This window comes from Canis lupus, chromosome 16, assembly GCF_048164855.1.
Source record: "Canis lupus baileyi chromosome 16, mCanLup2.hap1, whole genome shotgun sequence".
Taxonomy (NCBI): domain Eukaryota; kingdom Metazoa; phylum Chordata; class Mammalia; order Carnivora; family Canidae; genus Canis; species Canis lupus.
In genome coordinates, this window is record NC_132853.1 from 6714881 (window position 1) to 6724988 (window position 10108).

The following is a 10108-nucleotide window of genomic DNA, read 5'->3' on the forward strand; positions in this document are numbered from 1 at the left end:
TTCTCCGCCGGCCCCGGGAGCGCGCGTGCGCGTGAGTGTGTGCCCGTGTGTGTGCGTGTGGCGTTCGCGTGTGTCCGCCCCGCTCCCAGCCATCGCGCCGGGGCCGCGGGAAGGGCGCTCGGGTCCTGAACCCTGACGCGGGGCGCGACGCTGCCCAGCCCGGCCTCCCACCCCGGGAAGCTCTGGCCCCCCGGCCCGCCCCGCCTGCGCCTTCGCTCAGGACACCCCGGCTGGCACCCCAGGCCTCCCGGCTCCCGGCTCCCGGCTCCCGGCTCCCGGAGGTGTGGGTCCTGGGCCGAGCAGACCGGAGACAAGGCCCGGGAGCAGGCATTGCCCCGCAGGCCCCGCCTACCTCCTTGCTTTTTTGGGTCATTAAAAAAACAACACTTCGCCCCTGAAGCCGCTGCTGCTCCTCCTGACTCCAGAGGCCTCTCTTCGGCACCCCCTCAGCTCACTTCCCAAATAGGAAGCTGAGGCGGGGATGGATGGACCCTTGCTCCACTGAGCTGGAAGCCACAAGCTGTGGAGGCCCCAGCCTTTCGCTTGGGAAAGTAAGACTTGGCTGGGGCCGACAAGGACCTCTTCCACTTCCCCTCTGGCCTCCTTACGGTGCACCCTGTTCCTAGGCCCCAGCTCAGGGCCTTTGCACAGGCTCTGGACTCCTCCAGTGGGCCAGAGACTGCCATTCCTCAATAAGTTAGTGACCTCGGGCAAATTACTTACCTTTTCTGAACCTCCATTTTCTTGCCTGTACAATGGGCTCATAATAGGATATTTGAGGGTTCAAGGTGATGATGAATGTAGTGCATGAAACTGGGCATATGTGGTGGGCCTGGGGCCCATGTGAAGATTGGACAGAAGGTTCTCCTGCCTAGGGTCTCTCCCCTCCCTCCTTCAAGGGGCCTCTTCACTCTGATCTCCTCAGTCCCTCCCAAGGTCTCTTCACGGCCTCACTGGCTAACCCTCATCCCAAACAATTCCCTGTCCCACCCCTGCTGTGAGAACCTGCAGGAAGCAATGGAAAGGGGACTAGGTCTGGAGCCAGGAGGACTGGTTCAAATTCCAGCAGATTCTGCCTCCCTGTGTTGATTGTAAACAAGTGGCTTGGCCTCCCTGTGCCTAAGCTTCTTTCTCTGTGAAACTGAGGCAGAAGGCCGCCTGGCTTACATCTCAGGGCTCTTGGAGGACAAAGCAGATTGGGGGAGAGATGTCATTCGGAGCAGTGAAAGCCACAGATGAAAGCATGTTGCTGCGGTGATTTATACCCATCCTCAGAGCCTTGACTCAGGCTTGAGGAATCAACTTGTCAGCTGGATCCGAGCGGTCCCTGCCACCTGCGCTAATAGGAGGTGGCTGGAAGGCCACTTCCAACAAATGTACAGCTTGATGGCTCCTGCCACTCACAGCTGGCCTTACTCATCACTTCCAACAGTGGGGGGACTAGAACACTGTGACAGCCCCCAAAGGGGGAATTTTGGGGGGAAAAGCATCATCATCTCCGCTGATGGGTAAGGCCTTGGCCATGGGCTGTGTGTGTGACCTTCCTCAGCCCGGTCACCTGGCCCCCACCTTGACTTTCCTTCATCCTGGTTTCTCCCTCCTGTGCACCAGCCCCTGAAAGTCCTAACATGGGGGCTCCACGGGGCCTCCCATGCCCCATGTCAAAACCACCATCTCTCCGCCCCCCCATCTCACTCCCTTGTTACTGACACTGTCTCCCACCCGATTCTTCAAGCCACAAGCTCAGAGCCCACTCGTTTGCTCAAGCTGGAAATACTAGCATTGATTTTGCTGCAAGCTTATTGTGAAACAGCAGACAATATAAAACATGGACAGTGGAGAATAAAAATTCCCTTACTATTTGCACCACCCCCACCCCCACACCCCCCCGCAACCAGCTCCTATCCGCATTTGGTGAATTCCTGTATCTGTTACAACAGATAGAAAATCCGATCAAAATAGGAATTAGGCGCTCATGTAATAGAACAGCGCAGGGGTCGTTGTGGGTTTCAGGCATGATTTGATCCAGAGGTTCATGATGGCGAGGTTGTGGGTTGGCTTCTCTGCAATTCTTTTTCCTCGGCCCTTCTTGCTGTGTCAGCTGGTTGAGTTAGTCAGCAGCAAGGGCTGGTGAGGTCCCAGATGCAATCCTCATACTGCACCCCATCAAAGGAGGGGAGACCAGCTTGTTCTTGGTTCTCAAGGAAGAGTGGGGAATCTTATTTCTCAGAGTCCTTCTGACCCAGCCTGGAGGAGATCAAAGAAGACTTCCTGGAGGAGGTGGGGCCTGATCTTAACCACCTGTAGGGAGAGTTGAGAAAGCAAAGTGCCCTCTTACCTCTACTGAATCCTGAGGCTCAGAACAGGTCAGTCATGGGATGGAAGATGCTGAAATAGCCCATGGGGTGAAAAATGGGCCAAGGAGTCCAGTCCCACTTTGCAGACACCTGGCTAGAGCCGCAGACTCCGTGGCCCCAGGCAAGCTGGCTTCCCCTCCCTGAGCCTGAGCTTACTCCCTGGAAGATAAAGGCAGTAACCAGCCTATGGGGTGATTAGGAGCATCAGAGCCCAGCCCTCCAATGCACTTAGTAAACATGACTTGTTACTCATATTCTTGCTATGGTGACTTTGTTATTATGGCCACTTTGCCAGAGCCCTTAGCACCTTGCCAGGCACCCAGCAGGTGCTCAGAAATAATAGTTGGGATCCCAATCAATCATCCCCAGCTCCCTGGGGGCAGAGCAGGCATGGAGTCCACTTGCGCAAAGGAGTGATACCTCCACTGTCGATGAGCAGGGAAGGCAGGCCATGGGACAGGCCCTGCTGGGACCCCCGGCTCGGGTAATGCTGGCCCCTCCAGCAAGCTCCTTCTTCCTGCACCTGCTCACAACCCACCCACATGTCTGAGGGAGGGGGGTTTCCAGGCTGGGGCCAGTCCCCCACCCCCTCCATCCATCTGAACCCGGCTATGTGTCTGGCTAACTGGCCATCCTTCTTTCCCCCTGGCAGGCGAGCCATTAAGCGCCAGGCCCGAAAGCAGCAGCCTGCAGGCTCAGCACTAAATGCGTTCGCAACCATTAGCAAGAGGCCCCAGCCTGGCTAGTCAGGGCTAATGCACAGCCCACCCCTTACTCCCACTCCCTGGGGGCTGCTTGTCAAAGCTCTGTCCTTAGGGGGAGAACAGAAGCTGAGACAGAAACATGGAGGTGCTGGGCCCACATGGACATTTGTTTAGGTTGTTCACTGTACAATGGTGCTGCTCAGGGGACAAGCGGAGCTGCAATTCAGCCAGGCCCCAGCTTGCAAAACTGAGGGCTTGGCTTGGGCTGCATTCCACACAGGATGGTGCCTCTTCTAACCCATCCAAAGGAGCTATAAAGAAGGGCTGTGGCCTATGTGGGTTACAGAAAAAGCTTTCTGAGAACTTGAGGACATCCATAGTCTTTTTCTTTTTTTTTTTTTTTAAGTAGGCTCCATATCCACCATGGAGGCCAATGCGTGGCTTGAACTCATTTTCCCTGAGGTCCAGACCTGAGCTGAGATCAAGAGTCAGATGCTTAACCAACTGAGCCCCCCAGATGCCCCCCATAGCCTTTAAAAAAAAAAGATTTTATTTATTTATTTGAGAAAAAGAGACTACACCATAGGGAAGGGGGGAAGGGCAGAGGCAGAGGGAGAAGCAGACTCCCTGCTGAGCAGGGAGCCTGACATGGGGCTCGATCCTAAAACCCTAAGACCACAAACTGAACCAAAGGCAGAAGCCTAACCAGCTGAGCCACCCAGGCATCTTCATAGTCTTTTTTTTTAACTGCATTTTTATTGACTTCCTTTTGGGGTCCAATTTAGGGGTTCTATCATACACATTAATTTGTGTAAGACCCACCACAGGCAGGATACAAAACAGTTCTGTCACCCAAAAAAACTCCCATGTGCCATGCTTTTGTAGTCACGTCCTCCTCTTGCTCCAAACCCCTAACAACCACTGGTCTGTTCTCCATCATTCTAGTTTTGTCTTTTAACAGAATCATGTAGTAGATGCTCTTTTAAGATTGGCCTTTTCCATTGCCCACTGTGGCCTTGAAATCCATCCAGGCCATTGTGTGTATCAATAGTCTGTTCCTTTGTATCACTGAGTAACGCTCCATGGTGTAGATACACTAAGTTTGTTTATCCACTCACCCACCCAAGGACATTGGGGCTTTCTTGTTTGGAGCTGTCACAAATAAAGCTGCTGTGAACATGCATGCCTCTGTGTCTGTGAACACACATGACTTTGCGTGGACCTAAGCACTTATTTCTCTGGGCTACTTGCCCAGGAGTCCAACAGCTGCACCATATGGCAAGGATAGATTAACTTTTAAAGAATCTGCCACACTGTTTTCGCGAGTGGCTATACTAATCTGCATTCTCTCCCACAGCATTGCAGTTGCTCTGTGTGCTCCTCGGCACTTGGTACTGTCGCTATTTTTTATTTAGCCATCCAAGGGAGTGTGGACTGGTATCTCATTGAGGTCTTGACTTTCACATCTCTGATGGCAAATGGCATTGAGTGTCTTTTCGTGTGTTTACTTGTCACCTGTGTATCCTCTCTGACCAAGTGCCTGTTCAAGTCTTTTGCCCATTTTTAAGTTGGATTGCTTTTTCACTATTGAGTTTCCATACTTCTTTAGGTATTCCGGATACAAGTCCTTTGTCGGAGGTGTGATTTGCAAATATTTCCTTGCACCCTACAGCTGGTCTTTCCATTTTTTTTTTAAAGATTTTATTTATTTATTCACACACACACAGAGGCAGGGACACAGGCAAAGGGAGAAGCAGGCTCCATGCAAGGACCCCGATGCAGGACTCGATCCCAGGACTCCAGGATCATGCCCTGGGCTGGAGGCAGGCGCTAAACCGCTGAGCCACGCAGAGACCCTGGTCTTTCTGTTTTTTAAGAGTGTCCTTTGCTGAGCAAAAGTTTTCCAATTTTTGGTGAAGTTAAATTTATCCATCTTTCTTTGACAGATTGTGCTTTATTATTATAAAGAACTCCTTGCCTAATCCGGAGTTCTGGAAGTTTTCTCCCCTGTTTTCTAAAAGTTACAGAGTTATAGATCTTATATCTGGAGCTATGATCCTCTGTGAGTTAATTTTTTTTAATGTAGTATGAGGTAAGTATCAATCTTCTCCTTTTCCTTCTCCTTCCTCTTCCTCTTCTCTTCCCCCTTCCCATTCCCCTCCTCCTCCCCTCCTTCTTCTTTTATATGGATGTCAATTGTCCCTCAGTATTTATTAAATGAAAGCATGAAAGGTACAAAAGAGCAGGTAGTATGGCTAACAAAGTAGAGGAGGCCAAGATTGTATATAATTCAAAGGAGGAAAGATACTCTTTTCAACAAATGATGTTAGAACAGTTGGACATTTGTTTGATAAAAAATGAACTCATCCTCCTACTTATACAAAAATTAACTCACAATGGATCATAAATTTAAATCGAATTGGAAAGGCCACCAGCAACCGCATCTATGTCATATGATCTGACCCCACTGTTGGATAACACGTAAGTGGTGAGATATGCAAGCATGAACAGTAAGTCAAGTGGGAACCTTCTGTGGCCACACCTGGCCTGTCTGGGGTTTGAGGATTGGGAGCGAGGGAACCAGCCCTCATCACATGTGAACTCTGCACTGAGTATTCCACTAAATGCTTTCTTTGCACCAACTCATTTATTCCTAGAGCCAATCAACAGACTTTTAGAAATTGATTTTTTTAAAAAGATTTTATTTACTTATTCATGAGAGACACACAGAGAGGCAGAGACATAGGAAGAGGGAGGAGGAGCAGGCTCCATGCAGAGAGCCTGATGCGGGACTCAATCCTGGGACTCCGGGATCACGCCCTGAGCCAAAGGCAGATGCTCAACCGCTGAGCCACCCAAGTGTCCCTAGAAATTGATGTTTTTATGCCCACCCTATGGGTAAGGAAATTGAGCTCAGAGTGGTTAAAAAACTTGCCAAAATTCACACAGTAAATGAGGGAGCGACATTTGAACTCATGTTGTCCACCTCTGCTAGAGACAGGCAGGGGACAGTTGGCCCAAAGTAATGGCTGGCTCTACACTGTTGCTCTGCCACCTGCTTATGAGACCTTGGTTAGGGTGGGGGTGGGGCATATGAGCTTTTGTCTCGGATTCTGGAGAGCTCAGAGGCCTCCATTCTCCCCAGAGCCTCCACTCAGTCCCCCTTATAATGATGCCTCCTCCTGGATAGCTCTTGTTCTTGGGAACTCACCAAACGTATCCCCAACAGTGGGGAGTCATCTGGGCCTGACGACGATGGACGCTCCATGTCGCATTATCACACCCTCCTGATGGAACACACGCATGAGGGTACATGCCCAGCCTGTGCTGATATGTGTCCATCTTTGGCTCTGCACTTGGAGTCTCTGCCTCTTGTGACTGGTCATGGCAGCCCGTTGACCTTTTCCGTGTTCCTAGAGCATTTCCACCCCACACTTTTGCCCAGGAGACCATCTCTGCTTCTTCTCACTTGTTCAAATGTGACTACTGTGCCAGCATCCAACTCAAGTCAGGCCTTCCCCAGCAGCTCCTACAAGCTCTTCCTCTTCCTGCTGCTGATAAATACAGCCTAGTCCCATATGGTCTGAAAAGCTGGCGTTTGGCAGCCTTCAAGAGATCCATGGACTTTCTAGAACCTTCTAGATGCACCCAGGGTTGCATCTAAAGCAATCTCCACCCCAAATAGGTTGTGAGTACTCTGAGGGCAGGGGCTGAATTTAAACTCCCCCTCTGCCTGGCATGGTGAAGACTGGCTCGCAGCCCGTGGCTCAGGGGCCAACAGACCCCCCTCTGCCACTTCCTTGCTGTGGGACTCAGTGCCTGGCATGCCATAAATGCTCGAGCAGTGGGCAGAATTGCTACTGTTGTTTTCATGGCTATTATTTTTATTCCCAAGATGCTTTCTGGAGCAGCGTAACTGGGTACGGGAGGTGACAGGGTCTGCTGTTCTCCGCAGAGAAGCCAGTCCTCCCCCCGGCAGTAAGCCTCCCATCCTTTCCATCCCCCCTCTGAGCCCCCTCCTGGAACACGTGCTCCATGCCCTGCTGGTGGCCCGAGGCTGAGGCTGCGCAGCTCACTCCAGCCTCCCCACAGGGCCACAGGCTTTGGGGAAGGGGGGTGGCTTTTAATTCTGATCCCCCATCATAGCCTTAAGTTGATCCTCAGTGTGACACTGAAGGGCCCCAGAGAGGCTGGGGTCAGGCAGAGGGGAGCAGCCTCTCGCCTAATGAAGTCTGCCCAGACCTCCTGCAGCCTGATTAGATTTTATGATCCCAAAGGAGCCACCCTGGATCTTTGCTCACCCCTAAACCTTATGAGCAATGGGCCCTGAATCTCAAACAACCTCTTCTGGCAACCTGTCACTGTCCCTGCCCTGGCCCTAGCTCTGACCTCTCTCACCTGGATGATGGTCTCACAGCCCCGTTCCTGCTCCTCTTGCCTCTCCTCTAATGCCCGACAGCTGGGCTATCTTTCTAGAGCATAAATCTGATCATGTAATCCGCCCCCTCCTAGAGACTCCTACTACCTTCAACTGGGGCTTCTCCAGTCCTTTTTTTTTTTTTTTTTTTTTAAGATTTTTAAATTTATTTATTCATGAGAGTCACAGAGAGAGAGAGAGAGAGAGGCAGAGACACAGGCAGAGGGAGAAGCAGGCTCCATGCAGGGAGCCCCATGTAGGATTTGATCCCAGGATGCCAGGATTATGACCTGAGCCAAAGGTAGATGCTCAACCTCTGAGCCACCCGGTGTCCCTCCAGCTTTTTATATATAATTATCACCCTGGAATCTATTAAAATGTCACCATATTGGGACCCATTCCTCAAGAGTATGGTTTCCGGGGATCCCTGGGTAGCTCAGCAGTTGGGTGCCTGCCTTTGGCCCAGGGCTTGGTTCTGGAGTCCTGGGATCGAATCCCACGTTGGGCTCCCTGCATGGAGCCTGCTTCTCCCTCTGCCTGTGTCTCTGCCTCTCTCTCTCTCTCTCTCTGTGTGTGTGTGTCTCATGAATAAATAAATAAAATCTTAAAAAAAAAAAAAGAGTATGGTTTCCTAGGTCTGGAGTAGGGCCCAGGAACCTGCATTTCCCAGGACACGAGGCCTTCCAGAGCAGCGCTAAGGTGTGTTGTCAAGGAGGGTAGCCAGGACAGGTTTCCAGTTAGCACTTTTCTTAGCCAGATCACTAAATCTGTCAAATTCTAGACATTTGATATGTGCACCTCCACTTGTAGTCTTTTATTTTTTTTTAAGATTTTATTTATTTATTTGAGATAGAGAGACAGAGAGAGCACAGCAGAGGGAGGCAGAAAGAGAGGGAGAAGCAGACTCCCCACTGAGCACAGAGCCCAACACAGGGCTTCATCCCAGGACCCTGAGATCATGACTTGAGCCAAAGTCAGACCCTTAACCGACTGAGCCAGCCAGTCATGCCTCCATATGTACTCTTGCCCCGGGTCCCCCACCCCGGGTGGACCTGCTCTGACCTCAGCGCTTTATTTTCTCAACTGTAGGATAAACTCCAGGGGGCCTAGCTGGGTGAACAAAGCCCCTCAGGACCCTCAAAGTCCCTCTTGGGCCCCTCCAGAATCCAGCCTACAGTCTCTGAATGTACCAGGCAACTTCTTGCTTCCATGCCTTCGTACATGTTCCCTCTGCCTGGAATGCTCTTCCTCCTCATATCCCCTTGGGGACTCCTATTCATCCCTCAAAACCTACTTAGAGTCCATGATTGCTGAGGGCCCCTCTGTGCCTTCACCCCTTCTCCAGTTGCATGCACCCTGCTTTGTCATGATGATTTTGTTCAATTGCTTCCTTAGACGCAGTTTATGATCTTCACTACGATGTTTTGTTTTGTTTTGTTTTAAGATTTTATTTATTCATGAGAGACACAGAGAGAGAGAGGCAGAGACACAGGCAGAGGGAGAAGCAGGCTCCAGGCAGGGAGCCTGATGTGGGACTTGATCCTGGACCCAGGATCACACCCTGAGCCAAAGGCAGATGCTCAACCACTGAACCACCCAGGGATCCCCACTACGATGGTTTTAAAATCAGAAAATGGGGCTTTGCCTCTGGCTCCCATGCTTACCGGGGCCTGGACTTGTGTGTTGTCCACCCACTTCTCTGAGAACTTTTCATTATTGATAGGATGAGGGTTAAAATACTGTCCTCTGCACTGGGTTACCTTGAAGTTTAAATGAGATCCCATGCATGAGGGGCTTAGCCCAGTGCATGGTGTAGAGTTAGTGCTTCATTATTTTTCCATCTTCCCTTTGGCAGGCAGTGCAACTCTGCATCTTTGGACCCCTGGAGATCCAGGGTGGGACCTCTCCTGGAGTGGACCCCAGGAGGAAGGGTGTGTGGGTAGCTCAGGGCCCTGCTGCTCTGTCCTATCACTGGAAACTGTTCCCACATTGTTTACTATGCTGAGGGAAAGGACCTTCTGTCCCTCTGGGGGCCTCCAGCCAAAGTGAGAAAAACCAGTGGGGCCCACGGGTGACAAGAAGCGAGGGTGGGCCAGATGCACGGCCCTAGCTCAGGAGAACTGTGTGCAGTTCTGGTGTGTGTGTGACGGTGCCTGCCCTGGTCCCGGTCCCTAGGGGCCTGCCCAGGGCGGGGGAAGGAGGGCAGGGTGCCCGGGGGGCAGGAGGACTGGCCCCAGCTGCAGAGCTGGAGCGAGGATCTCTTGATCTCTCGGCTGCACCAGGAGGTGGAGGCAGCCAGGGCCCTGGAGATGGTCTCCATGACAACCGCTGCCACTCACTCCCCATCTCGGATGTAAATTAGTTACAATTTTATTAGTGTGCAGAATTTCAAGAGGCCGGATCCTGCTTTGGAAGGGAAAAGGATGGGGCGGGGTGGGGGGAGGTATGCGGGGGAGAGGTTCCAAATGCTTCATAGCCCCGCAAGGACCCCAAGCTCCAAGGTGGGTCCGTGCAGAGTCCGTGCCACATGCCCTCATTTGTCTGTCCGTCAGCTGGCCTGGCCTGGGGAGTCAGCCCGCGTCTGGAGAGGAGGGACATGGGGGTCGGGGAACCTGCAATGTGCCCAGCAC